This window comes from Corvus hawaiiensis, chromosome 1 (assembly GCF_020740725.1).
Source record: "Corvus hawaiiensis isolate bCorHaw1 chromosome 1, bCorHaw1.pri.cur, whole genome shotgun sequence".
Taxonomy (NCBI): Eukaryota; Metazoa; Chordata; class Aves; order Passeriformes; family Corvidae; genus Corvus; species Corvus hawaiiensis.
In genome coordinates, this window is record NC_063213.1 from 49,262,373 (window position 1) to 49,281,461 (window position 19,089).

Below are 19,089 nucleotides of genomic sequence, written 5' to 3' on the forward strand. Positions count from 1 at the left end.
CACATATGACTCCTAGCAGGGTATTTCTGGAGATTTCCTTTTTTACCTCTTTATCTTCCTCCTGATTAGACTTGTTGGGACCACTTGCATCACTGAGAGCAGCCTCCTGTCCTTGCAAATGCCCAAACCCATACAGTGATCATTTAGTATTCAGTGGTCATTATAGAAAATAGTCTACAAGCCCTAACTAACCCACTCTGTAAAGCATTTTATAAAAACTTCTAATAAACAATACAAACAAGGACTAAAAATTGCAACCAAAAGGTATCACAGGAAATGGGAGGGGTGGTGGGTGAGGGGAAAGGAAAAAATCAAGGTTGCTCCTGAGAAGTAGTTAGAAGCAACTGATATTTCTTAATATGCTCCAGAATATCTGGGTTGTGCTTTGGAGCTGAAAACAGTAACTGAGGCCCTGACAGTTCTCCCTATCCTGTGAAAAAGAAAGAGAAATTCCTTGGTACATTTTGATAGCATTTGCATTTAGTTAACATACTCTACCAAAGTCAGCAGAGATTAATGATTTCTGACAAGTTCTCATTTCATTTATTTAAGATTTGGGAATTTTGAAAAAGGTTTAGGGATGGGTTGGGGGTTTTACTGTTGTTCTTCTATATTTTGACTTCATCCTCCATGGTTTAGGTTTTCAGCTTCAGGAATTTGGGAGGTGAGAGCCTTCTGGATAAAACATTCATTAAGAAAAATATTGGCTTTTGCTGGCAGGATTGCTTTCAGTAGGAGATGCTAGATTTTATATTCCTCAGATCTTCCAAGCTTCATTAACAGAATGGCATTTTTTTGTTTGCTAATAATGCCAGACTGTGAGTTTATTATGTAATTTTCCCTGGCTAAATGTCCCACTCCAACCCTACCAAGTGAAAATGCAAAATTTATCAGGCTGCTTATTCCTAGTAAAAGAAAACAAGGTCTTTGGGAGGGGAAGGTGGGGGGACAGAAGATTATTTTCTTTTTTTCATAAGAGTTCCCTTATAAAGGTGGAGGTCTTTGTAAGCAGCATATTAATTCCAGCTCTTTGATATCCTCCCCAGTTTAGGTTTTATTGTTTTTTAAAAATAAACATTTTTATGTCATGATTATAATCTAAGTATGCCAGAGGAGAAGAGCTTATGATTTTACTTTTGTTCAAAGCCAAGGTTTACCATGGTTGTATTAAATAACTTTTTAGAAAAAAATAGAAATAAGACCAGTACAATTTCTGATCTAATTTTTTAACTAATTTTGTTTGATAGTCTGCAATTTAAGAGAATTCAAATTCAAAAGTTTGAATTTTTTAAAATGTCAAACCCTTTTTTTCTAAAGGACTGAGCTGTCTTTGTGGTTGGTGATTATATAAACCCATAAACACAGTCTCACCCACAAATAAAGGTTTATATTAAGGTATATCCTGTACTCTTCTGTATTCTAGTAGTTTGGCCAGAGACAATGGCACCAGGTAGATTCAGAATAAAGAATTCCTTCTAATAAAATATGAATTCTTTTTGGAGAAAAATAACCAGCTAATGGAATTTTATCAGGGAAGTTAAATAAGAGTATGACTAAGGAATCTTTGCAGGGTTTTGAAACCTTGCTGTGTTTTAGCACTTTTCTGGGCTGTCTGACCACAGTGGAATGAGTAGTAATATACAAGATCCTTTTTCTTCAGTCATGCTCCAAGGAGCCAATATTGACAATGTGGAAAATTTTGGACTGTGTTATTTATTTTTTTTTTCATTCCTGAAGTTTGGTTTTCTAGTCAATGTTGTTAATTTGGCAGCTTTGGTAAGTGCTAAATTTGCCATTAAGCGTAAATAGAAAATCAATGACTAACAGCAACAATATGATCTGCTGTGACTAATGACTTCAGCTAATCTGTGAATATTGAAGGTCTCAGGGCACTTACTGATGTCAATGGGAATTGGTGGTGATGCTGGTACTGGAGCAAGGATTTCTGTTTCTTGTTCTTCAGGCAAAAGTCACTCAACAGGATGGCAATTAGCAAAATTTTGTGTTCTTATGAAATATCAGTGGTATCTGAAAACTATTTGGAAGCTTTTTGTTGCTAACTGCAGGAGGTGCACTAAGTTGGGCCTTGCTGTAAAGCTGCTTCTTATGTGAAATGAAATATGTGCTTTGTGTTCTCAGAAAGAGCTTTTATGACAAATGGTAAAATAACAGCCCTTGTTAATTTGCATTGAGGTATATATGCTGCTGTCTTGGTGGCATCCTTGCAGCAAAATGTGTTGGAAAAACCCCTGCTTTATCTGTACTGAGAGCAAATACAGAAAAGGCTGTAGTCTGCTTCAGATTTTGGGTACCAGTGCTCCAACTTTGGCCTTTCTTTTTTAAAAAAGAATTCAGGAATACAAAACTGCCTTGAAAAATAAGAATAAAAATAAAAATAAATTGCATTCCTGATATTGCTCTTTATCTGTTTCTATATTAACGTATTCAAGTATTTTCCTTTATTTCCCAAGTCTTAAAATCAGTGATTCTCATGACAAGCACCTTAGCTGTTTTATGTAAATCAGTATGTGGATTCGGATTTTTTTCTGATCCTGGCTTTCTTTCCCATTCATGTTTGTGAGTTCATAATTCATAAACCTTGTATGGAGAACCAGCTGTGTCACTGTAACTTTGAGAGACAAACAAAAAAGGGATGTCTTCAGTCCCTGGAAGCCCTTTAGTCACTTCCCTAGGATATATGTCTAGCATAAGAAGCATATCTACCCACAAAGCAGTATAGAAGTCCAGTGTATTTTGTGTCCTGGCTTTTGGATGGGTTGGAAGACTCTTTGGATGGGTTGGAAGCTGAATTAAACACTCTGCAAAAGCACCCTGCATTGCAGCAAGTATGTTTGCCAGGCAGGGCTGTGCACACTGTATGAAATTGTCCGGTTCACTCTTTGGCCTAAGGAAAGCTGGCTGGAATGCTCAGCATGAGATGTGCTGCACAGGCACAGTGTCTTAGTGGGACATTGTTTCCTTAAGATCAGCACAACCAGAGTCAGGCCTGCAATGTTTCAGCAATTTTCCTCTCAAGTTGTATTCTCATTTTGACATGAGAGCATTTGGCACGTAATATGCAAATTCTGGGGGAATAGTTGTTTTGATGCCAGTTTGGTTATGAGTTTCTGCTTTTAAGCTTGGCATATGAGGAAAAGGGAAATTGTGTGGGAGTCATGAGTAGTGATGCATTTTTTCAAGCAAGGAGTTTCACTCTGGGGGAGTACTTCTCCAGAGCAGGCTTCATCCCTGGCCAATTCACAGCATCAGGATAATCCTGTGAGTAAATCAATCGTGTTCCCTTTGACTGGGAGGAGGGAATCAGATGAGATGGAATCATGGGGGTTTCCACTAAAACCTTAGGATGCAGTACAAGGAGAGTTTTGGCTTTTAAGTGTAATGCCTTTTGCCTTCAGGTTGTCACTCCTTTTTTGTTGTAGGAGATGAAGAAACTTGGGATGTCACCAAATGTCACAGATACTGTGAATGTAACTTTTTTTTTAACTGACCTTAGAGGATCACCTTGGAACTTTCAGCTTTCTCTTTTTTTCCCTAAATTACATTTTCTGTTTTGTGGTTACCCAACAAGAAGGTTGAATTGTGACCTGAGTGCTCCTCAAAGAAATAATTTTTAAATAAAGAAAATTGAAGTCACAAGTATTAGATATCTTTCATAAAATCCTGAGACTGAGACTATCTTAATGTCATTTTAACTTCACTACTTCAGTTTTTTTCTATAAATCATGTAGAATAGACACTCAAATTTATTGCTCATATATATATTGCTTATATACTCATATTTTCTTTACTATGTTTCTTTGATCGCTTCAGCCTTTCATTTGGACTCATTTTTTTCATGTAATTTCTTCACTAAAACATTTGCCTTGTTCCAGTTCCCCAAAGGAGAAATAATGCAAATTTTTATATTTTCTATAGATGTCTAAATACTACACTCCTAGGTATACATAGGTATATGATACTACACATAGGTATTCTATACATATGTATATGTATACCCATGCATGTCCATGCAAGCCCATAGGTTATAGTTTATGTTATGGTATGGTGGTTATGGTGAAGGATCTTCATAAATTGGTAACTTATGATGTTTGAATAACTTCTTGCTTCCACAGATACCAAGTTCCTTACAGTATACTTGGGCAGAAGACATATTTCTATAGCTATCCCCATCCTTTCCTTTTTTTTATTTTATTTTAAGGATGTTCTTTCATTTTTGCAGAGAACTACTAAAAGTTTCATTTACTGTGCCTCACTGAAAAAGTCATTTTGCATGGTCCTTTCCAATATGCTACAGAATCATTTTCCGATGGCAGAATACTTACAGAGTTTCCTGGTGGCCTTTTTTAAACTCATTTTCTTTCCCTGTTTCTATATGAGGCCCCTGTTTATCTTCCAAATTTGTCTGTGTCAGCAATTGACTCAGATGCTATGTGCTAGATGGTGTAACAGCTCTTTGACCTGAACTAACCCTTTTCCAGCTATTCTTCACTAGCATCTTTTCTGCTCCGGCTTCTCATCCAAGGAGTGATTATTCTTTACATTCCACATAGTGAAATATGATGCAGTGCCAATGTGCTGTATTTTAAATGATTTACAGAGGAGTGTGGAAATGAAACAGACAATTGTGTGAGACCTGAACTCTGAACTCAGTTTCTTGTCTAACTGCAGACTGACCAACCTTCCTTTCTTGTTCAAAAAGTAAGCCAATGAAGGCCTCTTGCTGCTTACTGTAAACAATATATATGCTGTTTTCCATATATTTGCATTCTGAATCTAAAGCTCAAGGAAATGGAATGGGGGGAAAAGTAATGTTTTCAGGCACAAGATAACATGTCAAAAAGCTGAAAAGGGATGTCAGCTGGCTGGGGAACAGAGACAGCACAGCTGGAGTTATTTTCTACATTAACTACTGTTAGGCATTGCAAAGACATTTTTTTCTGAAAGTGGTATTAAGTATTTTGCTTTTTCAGCACAGAGATTTTTTTTCCCATAACAAAGAGACTGCGGAGTATTGCTGTGTGTTACTTGGGGCTAAAACATTTGCATTAAGTCAATGAATGTTTTGTCAAGGGCTTTGTGAGAGCTAAACAAATTGCTGATTCCATAGCTTAATGACTACAGCCCATTTCCACATCCCTCCCACTCTATTCCATACCTACTTTAAAGTTTGCCTGGTTGCAAATCAGAAAATGAATCTCCTTTTGTTTCTCCTTCCCTTGTCTCACTGTGGTATGTGCTGTCAAAACAGGTGCTATAAAAATGTACAAAGGATAGTCTCATTAGGATAGTCTTACTCTGCTTTTCCTGATTGTTAAGATGATAGTGGAGGGCATTAGAGAATAGAGCTCCTTTCTCTGCCACAATAGTAGCAACCTCTGTATAGTCCCATCCACAAAAGGATTTTGGCCTGATGGGATCCGAGGTCCTCAATTAGATACACAGGCTCCATATATTTGGTATATCTGACCTGAACTCCTAAAAATCACCAAAGCAGCTGCCATATTTTTATGAAAATTGTGAGACATCCCAAGGAAAATGTTTATTTTCAGCACATCTCTGGATCCATGAAGGAGTTCATCCACTTCTGGAAATCATAAGCATGTACTGGGGCAGTTATGGTGACTTTTTTCCCCCCAAAATAAGTTTTTTGGCTGTAAAGAGGGAAGTTCATGGTTTAAACTTTTCTTCCGTTCTGGAACTTTGAAATCAGTTGCCTCAGAGATAAGTTGGCTCATACCAATTAATTTGCTGGCTCCGTTAAAATAGAGTGTATATACCTGTGTTTAAAATCTGTTCCTTTTGAAAGGGCAAGAAAGTTTTTTAATATTCTGGAATGCTAGGAAGTGGTAGTCTAAGACAGCATACACAGTACTCCAGGTTTTGAGATCATCACCCTGCTATGGATGGAATGCCATTTTATTTGGTAGTTCCCTGCACTCACTTTCAAAATCAGACAACTGCTTAATGTAAACTAGATACGTATTTTCTGTAATCCCGATATTAACACAGCTACCAAATTTAGAAACAAATAGGTTACAGGGGATCGCTACCTCTTTTTAACTTCCTAAGTTCTGGACACCACTCACAGTTCAGATGATTTGCATCTGGAGACAAGCCTCTCTTTTTATGTTTATGTGGGTTTTTTCAGGTTGCATTGTATCTTCTCTGAAAGATTTCTCATCATTTATAACTTCATGATAATGTTACATTGCACTTAGAAAATGCTAGTGCCCCTTGGGTATGGCTATCTGGAGCCATCTCCTGTTCAGACAGTAAACAGACTATGTTAATGACCATCCTTCTTAACTAACATTTGGGGAGTTTTATTGATTTGGAGTTATTACATTCTAAGTTTCCCGGTGGGATCCAAACCTTAGTGCATAGACTTTTGTATATGAAATCTGTAATTCAGGTGAAATTGTATCCTGGTTAACAAACTTCATGCAAGCTTTGTCTCCAGAGATTAATATTGCAAATAAATATGGTTTCAAAACACAGAAAACCCATTTCTCTATTCTGATTTAATAAAAGGAGCACTAAAAATCCAATTTAGACAAAAAAGTATTTTTTCAAGATACCAGATTTGTGCATTAGTATTAGATTATGGTGACTGAAGTATTTAGTTCATCTGTGAACTAAAGTTTGCTACTGTTTTGTGTTCCTTATGGGAGAAAATGAATGGGTCTGATGCAGATATCTCAGGTGAACCTTGAATTCTTTGTATTTGATAGCCAATAGAGAGTGTGCAATACTTGATTAACAGACAAGGGCTATTACTAAATAAATGATAAGATCTTTTTTATCTTTTCTGTGAATGGATACTTCAGAAATCTGAGCTAAGGAAATGCTTATTAATATAAAGTGACAGAACAAGTATAGATGTTGTCACGGGATTGTGATGTAGAAAATGAATTTAGGGTTCATAACTTTGTCATTGAGAATAAGAGAATTCCCTCTGTTCAGTATCCTGGGTCTTCTAAGAAACATCTTGGAGTGCAAATCTTTTTTTATTGCTTTTATAGTGACCAAATTTCTTAGGTAGATAGTATAAATAATCCAGAACTACAGAAAATGCACAAAACATATTTTCACAAAGGTAAAATGACTAAAAAGGAAATAGATGGGCTCACATAAAAAGAAACCTTAGGACAGGTGACATATTTCCTATGATTCCTGCCAGGGGTTCAGACACAAAGGCACAGTCACCACAATTGTACTTTCTTTGAGTTATATATCAGGAAATCCTGAATTAATTTAAGAGCTGACTTCAGCAGTATTTTAGACTTCCATTCCACCATACATCAACTCAGTCTCTAAACACAGGTAATGGTTTAAAGAATTGGAATATTTTGATGGATTTGAATTGCTTATGTTTAGCAAATAACAATAGAGTGGGTGTAATGGCTATGCAAAATCTAAGTATGATGGATTCATACCTCCTTCAATCATAAAAAATAGAGCAGAAATGTCACATCTCTAAAATACCATTTTTACTTGAGACTTGCTAGCAAACTTTGCTCTTATACTGTGTATAGCTAGGGACAACACAAGTAACATAATGCACAATAATTGTTCTGATTATATTATTTATGATCTGTGCTTATAAATGAATACTGAACTTGAATCAAGACAACTGGAGTTCAGAATTTTAATTTGATAATTTTTCATGGTTTTGGCTTTCATTCTTTAACTCAAATAACTTTCAAATTCACATTTTCATCTCCCTCCTTAGCTGTGAGAGGTAATCACAGCTCCATTAACATTCACAGAGAGCATATAGTTGATACTTAAAGGAAAATTTAGTGTTGAGGAACCAGCTGCCTGTGAACATCAGCAGTCTTCCACCAGCACAGGCTGTGTTAGCCTTAATGCAGTCTTATAGTTCCATTGCAATACTTGACCAGTATTGGGAAAAGTTTGATGAGATTGTTGGGTTCAAGGTGCTCTAAAAGTGGGAAGAAAATGATGCACATGGAAGATTTTTTGTTTATTTTGCCTGAATGGGCAGATATCTGCTAAAATTTTCATTTAAAAAGAAGTAATTTAGAGTATGAGACTATGGATGCAGAGTGTAAGACACCAAATAGTTTTTGTTCATAATTAAGTGAACATAGGGGTGTGTTGGAAACCTGGAATCTCTCCACAGCATCTACTTCAAGAAAAAATATATGTACAAGATTAAAAAATTCACCACTATTAATTGACAAAAAAATTGAAAGAATTTATGAGATCATGGGAAAAATGACTTTAAAGTTTTCTTGCTATAAATAACATCAATTATATTCTTGTAAAGCGTACCATGTCTGCATCTCTGCCACACTTCAAAAGGAGAGTTTAGTATGAGGGAAGCTGAAATTCAGAATGTCTAACTGAGTCAGTAGGGTGTCCTTGTGTATGAAACAAGAGGAGCACCTAACTGATAGATACACATGGGGTTCATCAGAGATCCACTCCTAAAACCAATGCCTGTCTGCCTCCTCAGCGGTGGCAAGGGCAAGTGTCTCTGGAGCCCCTTGTAGCAGCTCTGTCAACACCACTGCTAGGATCTAAAATTATCTATGCAGGATTTCTTTCTGGAAAATTGTTGTCATGTGGACTAGTTTAGGAATTTTTCTGGTGATGTCTGGGGACTGATTCACTGGATGCCTGAAATTATAATAGAGGCCAGTGGGATTGCTACCCAACACATCTGTAGAGTCTAGGGAGGCCATATCAAAGCAGCCCATGCTGTGGGCCTCACAGAGCAACATCTGAATGCCTTACCCTCTTTTCCTGTCCTCTCTTTACATTGTGCAGCCTATTTTTGCTCTGCTTTTTAAAGGGAATGCTGATACTGATTTTAATTTTCTCCTTGATGTGGTACAAAATACATGGATCCTTCTAAGGAAAGTGCTCCTGGGCTGAAAGAAGATCTGTTCTGTTATTTTTGCTGGGCACTAGCTTTCTTGCAAGCAGAGACAAGTATCAGTAATGATGGCACAGCAGTTTTAGAAGCAAGATCCCATGTCTAGGCTAACTGCTGTTTGGGGGCTGTTGATGAAAGCATCCTAGGCTTCAAACTACCCTGCAAACCACTCTGTATTGAAAGTCTGCACTCAGTGTGGAGGGGAAACAGCAAAGAAATCAAAGGAAACAATGTTTAGTGTTAGCATGGCACCTTCTCAGGGGGGTTAGAAGGGAGCGCAGCAGACATTTTGACTAAAAATGTCTCACAAAGCCACCCGTGCGTCTGCTCAGCTGTATATTTGCTAGCAAATGAAGCACAGTTGAGGGACTACCAGCGCTTTTCAGCTATTCTGTTTTGCTCGTAGGCTTATGTGTTGTTAATTTGGAAACAAAGCTACTATGCTTCAGATGGTGTAATGGGCTTGATAAAGGAAGCAACGTGATAGATTAAAATACCCTCCTTTTGGGCTCAGCCAACAGTCAAAGCACTTGTTTTTAGGCTCAGTGGGTCATTTATCTTCAAACTCCACAGCTGACTCGGCACTGGGGTGGGTTGAGAAGTAAGCAGTTTTGACATTTAGCAGCCCAAGGCTTCTTTTCTCCTTGAGAGACTTGCATGTCAGCTCTGTTAGTTTTTCTCTGCTGCTACTCTTTTGAAGCAGATGGTTAAACTTCACCTCAGCTGGGTGGTTGAGACCCTTGCAGCATTTAGCAAGGCTAACCAATTGAATTATAACTGATTTTGCCTGCGGGTATCGAGTAGCATATGATTTATGATTATGGTGCTTTAAATATAGTCTGTGGAAGGTGCCACAGCATAGCACTGAGTATATTTTGAAAAATACAGAGAAAAAGCCACTGACCCACAGTGGTTCAGAAAAGGGTCCCTTACATTACAAACAGCTTCTTCATAAGCGCTTTGTCTATTGTAGATGTGCTCCTGCATATATTTACTCTACATTATGTCCTGAAATTATTTAAACATACAATTTGCACAGAATGTAGCTTTTTGCTGTGATATGTGCAGTTTAGGAGAGGCAGATTTCAAAGCTGGAGTCTGTATAGATGCTGAAGTGATAATCCTGAAATAGCAGAGTACATTCAGCGAGGTTATTGCATCGGCACCTCAGCAAGCACTGCTGTTCAGTTAGGCATAAAGCCTGAGGGTAAAGTAACGACCATTGTGGAATCAGCAGTTCTATTTTTAGACAGCTCTTTTCCAAACCTCATCCTTTTGCAGCACAATATTTGCTAAATTGGAAATAATACATCCCAAACAATCTGAATAACTAGAGATCATGACTATTCAGGCTGCAACTTAACAGCAATATATATGCATCTTTCTTAAAACAACATTCCTTAAAATGAAATGAAAATGTGTTTATTCATAATGAATGTCACCAGATAAAAGCCTAGCAAGGGATGTCTTATCTTCAGCTGTTTAGTAATGCTGCCTAATTATGCTCCTGCTGAAACTGGAAAATGTTGTAGAGAAAAGTAATTAGGAAAAGATGAGCATTTGCTGCAAGGTACTGTTGTGGACACAATAAAAAAGCTTCCAGTCTCTCAATAAAGACTGTTTAGCAATATACAAAATCTAATCCAAGGTGTACCTTGCAAATGACATTTTTAGTTGCATGATCCACATTTCCTTTGCATTGCCAGAAGACAGATGAGGTCTGCAACTTCACAAGACTTTCGTGAATGTTTCACTGAAAATAACATAGAGGACAAGTGTAGCCATTTTTAGTTCACAAACCATCAGTGAATGTGTTGAAATATGTGTTGTTTTTCCAAACACTCTGATGAAATATGCTTGTTAGATAGTAAGCTGCTCAGGAGGGGAGCATGCTGTACGTGCTCACACAGCGTGTGATGGGCATTATCAGGACATAAAACTCTGTCTGCAAGCCAGTACTTACTATATGCTGTTCATCAGGGTTCACTATTGGCACCACGGGTTTAATCATATATGTTATCTCCATATCGCCCTCGTTTCCTGCTGGGATAAGTTTTGGGAACACAGAGTTCTTTAACTGTATTTTCTTTAACTGAAGTCTGCTGTCAATTTAGATTTATTCATTATTATTTGCTCACATTAACATTTGTGAGTGCACTGCAACTAAATGTAAAGGAAACTGCATGGTTTGTAGGTGTAAGAAAAGCCAACTAAATTAAATGTCCCCACCATTTTTAGCAATACTTCCCTTTATCTCCTACATGTATTTTGCTTTGACAAAACATGCTCATACATATTTTGTTTTTCTGATGGTAAAGAAAGCAGGCAAATGCATGTACCTTGCTTAGCATGTTATTCACATTATCTGAACACACACACACACACATATATATATAAAATCTGTGAAAGCTTACATTTTTTTTCTTGGAACAGAAAGTAAAATAAGGACTTTTGCAAATGAGGTCTCAAAAGTTGCAAGGTCCCACAAGCAGAGCAGAGCAGAGGAGAGACTAGAAACGTAGCCTTTCCTCCCAGCTATCCCTCCAAAAACCTCTCTGTCCACCTGACCAGACAAAAAACTTCTTCCTGACACAATTTAACCCTGAGTGTGTGAAGAATGTGCTCCACCAGGCAACCAATTTTTTGCTGCTTGAAGAAGCATAGGTGCCTTCAGGCAAAACCTCATTTTTAGTTGTGTTCTGCCACCAATGCTTTGCAGCAGTAGCTGGCCTGAGATGCATATGCAGACCAGAAGTCCTCATAAGGGTGATGAAATTTCAGACTTTGGGTTTGATTTTCCAAGAATATTAGAGAAAACTCAGATAAAAATATTCCCTAAGAATGTGCTGCACTATGACACCTCTCTAGCTGTGCTAAAGCTTAAATCACATTGTATAAACAAAAGTCAGCTATTTATAGTGATCAAAGAAACACATCTTGTGGTTGCATCTAACCAAATGTTTTCTTTGAAAGGCAAACAGTTTGCCTGTTAAAGGACGTGAGCAGAGTCTGTTTAAATGAAACAGAACATACTTGCTCATATTTCTAGAGTGCTAAACAGCCCTTCCTGGGAAGTGTGAAGTGCCACTCGAGAACTGAGATATTGAACTGTTCTTATCATTCCTCCAAGTTGTTGGTTTCAGAACAATGCTATTTCAAGTGCTATTGCATTTATGAGGGATAATTTTAAAAATGAAAATTACGAGGCATCCCTACATCAGTATTTTAGAGAAGCTGAAACATTATTTAAACTTGAAATTTGTCTGAATTTTTACCAGTTAGGGACATACAAGACTTTAGACATCCTTTGTAACGTCCAACAGTGACACGTCTTACCACAGAATCACAGAATATTCTGAATTTAAAAACGGATCTTAAAGAGATAAAATTATGCAAGTGACAGGTTGTGACTGTTATGGGTCTCTGGAGGACAGAGAATTTGCTATGTTATGCCACTGTACTCTTCATCAAGGATGAGATAACACTATGGTAATGTTATAAGCCTTTTTTTTATTACCAGTATAATGAATTGTACAGATACACGCACAAGGTTCATTGAGCCACGGAATTTTTTTGATTCCTTCCATTTAATCAAGTCCTGATCAGTTTCAAAGGATAAACAGCACCACAGTCAAATAACTTTTTCATTTCCTCTGGAAGTTAAATTTTCATTACCACTTGTTGGCATTTCTGGTTTGGGGCTTTTTGCCTTTTTACTTAATTCAGCAAAGCTGGATCTAGTGCAAGCTTCCACAGTGTCATGGTTTAACCCCAGCTGGCAACTAAGTCCCACACAGCTGATTACTGACCCTCCCTGGCCCACTGCAGGATGGGGGAGAAAAGGAAAAAAGTAAGAAAATTCAAAACTAGGAAGAACTTGAATTTATATCACCCTTGGGAATGAAGAAGGAGGGGAGATGTCCTGCTATGACCTGCTACTCTTAACCTCTTGTAAATCAAAATTTGACCCATTCCAGCCCTCTTTCACTGACCTGTGGTTTTAGGAGTGGGAGTAGACCTGCCAGCTCCACGGAGAACAAAGTAGGGTGACTGTGAAACTTACAGATGTTCAGAAAGGACAATGGACAATGGTTGACACCTCATCTAGTGTTAGATGAGAATCCACAGGAAAAAAAACAACACCCAAACTTCCTTTTCTTTTCAGCAGGAAGAGGAGTACATCTCAAGCTAATTAGGAAAATTATTCTTATAAGAATTTGGCCACTGAAACTTAAACAAGACTAATTTGATATTAATCAGACCACTTAGAAAATTACTCTTGCTAACTGTTCATTCTACAGCAGTACAATGTACAAGAAAGAAATAACACTTTTATTAATTGCAAGGAATTCTGCAATCAGGCAATGCATTATGTAATAGTCACAATGTTAAGCACTAAAGAACATAATACCTTATGGCTTCGATAAATCATCTGGACATTTGCAGGTTGGGTTTTTTTTCCTTCAGCTCCTAAAATACTTTTGAAACTTTTGGTTAAACTGTCTGTGTTCTGTACCTATTTCTTTTTTTTTGTTTGTTTGTTTGTTTGTTTCTTCTAGCACATTTTCTTTTTCTATATTTTACTGGTACAGGTTCATGCTGTTTGCCACTCCTGCCCAGATGCTTGGTTTGACAAAACAGACTTGATTTAGTGTAAGTTATAGGGCTTGTCTAGACTCTGTAAAGTCTTGCAGAGCATACTCTGACCAAAGTGTCTCTTTTAGTGAGAGAACTGGGTAATAGAATTGTTTGGTTGTTAATAGAAACTCACATTTCTCATTTAAAGAATGTGAACAAATAGATAGGAACATTCTCAAGAAGTGCATCATTTATGCTAGTGAAGATACAACTGTCATCCCTTTAAAGCATTTCATAGTTTGAATCTGGCTGATATCTAAGTAATGTCAGGCAAGGACTGAAAATAAAAATGCAATGAAGAAGTATCAAAAACATTTTATTCTTGATACTTAAAACAACTGGATTATTCAGACATGAAGCTTATCTGGGACACAGCACTGTTCACTGCAGGAATCTAGAGATGGTCGCCTCCTTAGTCTCAAGGGAAAGACAGATTTACATTTGGATGTTTGGCATCACCTGACTCTGTTATTTAGATACAAATCAGAGGAAAACAAGTCAAGAGGAACTGTGAGACCTCCTCTTCATGAGCCTGTTGTTTCCCTGCATAGAAACTTGCAAACTTTTCAGATACACAACAGCACCACCTCAAGAATCCATTTTGATAATTAGCTATTCAAACCACGAAAAAGTTTTTTAGTGTCTAGGCTAAATATTCCTTGCTGCTTGAATCCAGTGCTTATTTATTTTATTTTGAGCTTATTTCTCTTCCTTTTATGGCTGCTTTTTATTCTGTTGATAACTGTTACTTTGCTAATAGACCTGTGGCAGGCAAGGGAGGTACTGTAAAGTATTCTCCACACAGAAGCAGACAGATGATTAAGGAAGAAAGCACAAGAAGAATATCAGAGGGAGCTCTTGGGATGCATGTTGCTGGTTTATATCTTCAAACCTTTTCTACAGACAAGGGGTGTGTGCCACTTTCTATGTGGCAGCGGCTCTCAGCTGGCAGTGGGGTTATCTGGAGGCTCTGGACAGGAGCAGGCAGATTATTCTTAGTAACCTGCTTGAAGGCATTAAGGCTCTTCTCTCTCCTTGACTTTGGTGCAAGTGAACAAGCAACATAAACAGGATTAGGGTTAGGTCTAGATATAGGGTTTGCCTGGGAATGCCAGGGAACATGAACTGCAGTTACTGGTGGGTTCCCATAAGTTTTCTTCCTGACTATTACATCTGATTCTGCAAGGGGAAAGACAAACCTGACATGATTTATTTTGGAGAAACTAAGATCTCTCAGTTTGGGACTTAGTAATGCTGAATAGAGGGAGGGCTGAGTCATAGTGTAGGTAGGTTTGCTAACCTGTCTTAAAGGTCCTAAAACTTGATGGACTTAATTTATTTCTCTAGAATTAAATCAAATACTACAACTATAATCCTAGATTAGGATATAAAATTCCAAGGTACCACTCTGGAAGTAAAGCACATGTAGCATTCACTATTTGGATATAGAAGGTCTGAGCAGCTCCTGTTATTTTAGGATCTAGACACATTAATCAACCTAGGCTTATGGCTGGTTCACTTAGGATCCAGAGTAATATTATTTCTGGATATTTCCAGGGTATTTTCACGGTATTCTAACCTATACAAGATTAGGTTTCTAATTCTAAGGTGGCGTGATTGCAAGAGTTAGAATTTGGTTAGGATTCTGAAATGTAAAGAGTTCTGAGCTGCAGTAAATTCTGGGTTTAGAAATGTTCTCTAACATAACCTTTAGGAATTGTACATGAAAGGAAGTAATATGGTAAGTGACTTTCCATCACTTCCATTATACTGCGCCAGAGTTAAATCTGGAGTTTGGGGTAAATAATACAAAGAGATTAAGATTCATTTTCATATTGTGGTTAAAAAACATGTCAGGGCTAAATTTAGGACAATATTATTTGTACTTATGAGATTTTAGGTTTGTTTATAGTTTTGTGGGGTTTTGTTTTGGTTTGGTTCGGTTTTGTTTGTTTTTGGTTTTTTGAGGTACCCTTCAATCTGTGGCATGAGGTAGGATTGGATATAAGAAAAAGTGAGCTGCTGTCATTTTGGAACCACTGCTTTTGAGGAAGTACATGGATAGTCCATATAAATTATTTCAGGTAGAACTCAGGATGAAATTAAAATGCCTAATTTATGCATTTAAGTGTATGTAACTGCTTGTGAGTAAGGTGCCTAAAACACTTTTGTAGTCAGCAGAGGTCCAGTTAATAAATGATTCCTCCAAGACAATTCATACTGAATAGTCAAAGAAGTTATTACAATTCTCAGGAACAAGTGACTGCTTGGGTCATTTAGGTTTAGGATTTGATTTGGGTATGTCTAGGGATGGCATACAGCCATGCAGCAACTAATATAATTTCAGCTTGTTCCCTTCATTCAGAACTGAGCTACTGCTTTAGTCGATCATGAGAATTTTTTTCCTAGCACTTTGTAAAACCTGTAACCTATGACTCAATGTTAAAAAATTCAGTGTGTTGATCAGGCAGCTAATGCAAATAGTACTAGAACTAGGTTAGCAATGTTTTTCAAATCACAGGCTGACTACTGTTCAGCTTTCCCTGAATGTATAGCAACCAACAATTATAATAGCAATAATATTAGTAGTAATAGTAGCAATAATAATAATAATAATAATAATAATAGTGCTTTTTTCTTTTTAATTTTTAGCATTAGTGCTTTATCAATAAGCCTCTCTCTTTTCTTCCTTCTTCACCTCACCTAGATAACTTGATAACAAAGATGAAGCATTTTAATAGCATCTACCTTGGCTTAATATTCCAGTCAAACCATGCTTTCTGCTAAGTCATTCATACAGTAGATATCTGACTGGTTTCATACCTCTGCATAAGGGGAAATCATAATAACCTGAAAATGGTTTTGTAAAAAACTTCACAGAATGAGTTACTCATACATTAATGACTCAATCTTCACATTTAACATTATTACATCTGAAAAAATGAATGCTTCTGGACAGGTTTTTAAATCTCTCAGGAATTGATGTCTCGGCTACACTATAATCTCACAGTGAATTTTATGAAATTGCTACTGTGTTCATAAGTCTGCAGCTCAGAACTCACTTTTCTATAAAATTTTTAAAATTGCCAACCTTGTAATTATGAACTTTTGAGCACAGAAACAAAACAAAAGGTAGCATTTACAGATAACCTCACTGTATCACTGAAAAGTGCAGTTCTAAAAGATTTCAACTAACCCTCTAAATTATGTCTCAAGAAAAGGACATTTGCAAACTCTTAAAGACAGAATATCATCATCATAAATACAATAAGACATGATCAGAGACTGCTCTTTCTGAAAACCTTAATACCTGTTAATGAAGAGCCTTTAGCATGATTTTTAGCTAGGTAGAAGTAGAATATCATTAACTTGCCCTCATATTGAAAGGATTGCAATTATGAAAACATTATGAGTTCATCATTTGTCAGTGTAAAGCAGCATACCACTCCCTGAGCTTTGTTTGGGAAGATGTTTGTGTGCTATGACACTGCTTTCAGGGTCACAGCTAAGGCCCAGCTGGTTTTAAACATGTAACTCTACATTTAAATATGCAGTCAACACTGAGACACCCTTCCAGAGCCCAGTCTTTCCACCTGCATAGTTAGGCTCCTTAGGTGAGCTTCTGTACAAACTTCTGTACAAACAAATTTATGTCCTCATAACAAAGCATTAACAGGCTTCAATCTGAAATACTGGTTATGGAATTATGATCAAAACACAGATTACTAGAAGATTAATGTGACAATCATGTACAGCGTGTTTTGGTCCTGGGTCACTGTCACAGATACCTGCTGCACTGGATGTCAGTAAGATGAGAGGCAGGAAGAGCATAGTTCAAAATGAAGGTGAAGCAGGTGGTCTCTCTGTGGGTAGCAGCTACTGTGACCCTCATTTCTCAACAGCTCCACACAGCACATGAGCACGGGTGGGTAACATACACAGACAGCATCAACACTTGTTTGGTCAGGAGTACAAAAATAGTTTCAGGAACACTGAAGCTAGCACCAAAGGTCTGGTTTCCAGCCTTCACACATCAAACCATCATCTCTGCCTAGAAAAGCTGCAATGTTGTGAAAATACATGCATATGGTAAATTTCTGCATGCATCAAGACTTCCCAAATCTGTAGAGAGACCAGCACTGAGGCAGTAGTTTGAACCATCTGGGGAGAGCATGCTAGCCTGAAAAGAAATCATCATCAATCCCAACTAAATCAACCTTGAAATATTAATTGCCCTAAATTACATCAAACCATGATGTAGGCACTGCAGTCACCTACCATGCCAATGGAAATGCAAGACAAATTTAAGACAACACAAATACAAATGACTGTGTGACTAAAGCTTTTAAAACCAGTTGTATTTAATTCCATCAAACAGTAAACAGCAAAACTGCTTGCTTGCTGTATTTCTCTTAATAAGAATATCCTTTAATGCCAATTTTTCTTCTATTGTTAGCTCACGTATTAAATGAGGATTGGGAAGAAAACTATGATGTTTCATAGCACTACTGACTGTGTGCTCTTCTCTAATTCATCTATTCATACCCACACATAAAAGAGAGCAAAACAACAGACAAGCAGGTATTAACAGGACCGAAAATAAAGTACTCAATTGGTATCTCTTCAAATATTTGTAAAGAGCATTTACATGTATAGCAATTTGAAGGACTCTTCTTAAAAGAAAGTGAATTTTATTTCTGCAGAAGTCAAAGACATTCTTTGAAACACTTGAAGCACTGCCTTTGAACTCAGATCTAGAGACAGTAACCTGTGAGGTTCTGTAGGCCTATTGGTCCTAGGAGACCTGCTCTCTAATCTTTTATTTCTGAACTTACCTTGTGTAGAAATCATGACTCATACCACATTGCTTTATTTTGGAAGTTGCATGTACAGGAACCGGCATCTTGCAAGTTTGTATTTTGAAATATAATTTACTGAAGAGAGTGAAAAAAGTGTCACCAAACTGGTGACATGCAGATCATCATTCAGGTTCAAAGTGATTGGCCGCTGAGTTTGCTGGTATTTTGGCATAAATAAGTGAATTTTTATGGAGCATTTTGCTGCATTTTTTAGCAGAACCCAGTTCCAGTTGCTCTCAGAAATCTACACCAACTGCTTTCAGACATTTTATATATATTTCCCTCTTTTTCTGAGGCAGGTCCATGGACTTCTTGTATTACAGGAAGGAATAACCTCTCTTACTTCCCTTGCAGAATGATAACAAAAATTTCTAGGAGAGAATTGTTTTGTCATATGGAAAGAGTTCTTTGTTACATATTCATCATTAATCATCTTCTCTCCTTGTGTGAAATTTCTTGCTAAGCTCAAAGCAAGTATATATTCGAAATATGCCTGTTGCACTGATTTAATTTTTCTGTTTTCTGTAGCAAAGTGTAAGTGTGAAAGATAGGTATCTCACATTTAAACAATTTTATAATTTCTTTTCGTTTTCCTTAGCTTTACAGGCTTTTGTCACTCTTGTGATACAACTAGAAAATTGAAGAACTCATGATGCTCCTAGTCTT

General features: G+C 37.1%; 1 long non-coding RNA gene across 1 annotated transcript in view; it reads left to right on the top strand.

Moving 5' to 3' along the window:
- The window catches only part of LOC125335192, a 64,041-nt gene that overhangs the window by 35,877 nt on the left and 9,075 nt on the right, over window positions 1-19,089 (top strand). The gene's annotated exons all lie outside the window — the stretch shown is intronic.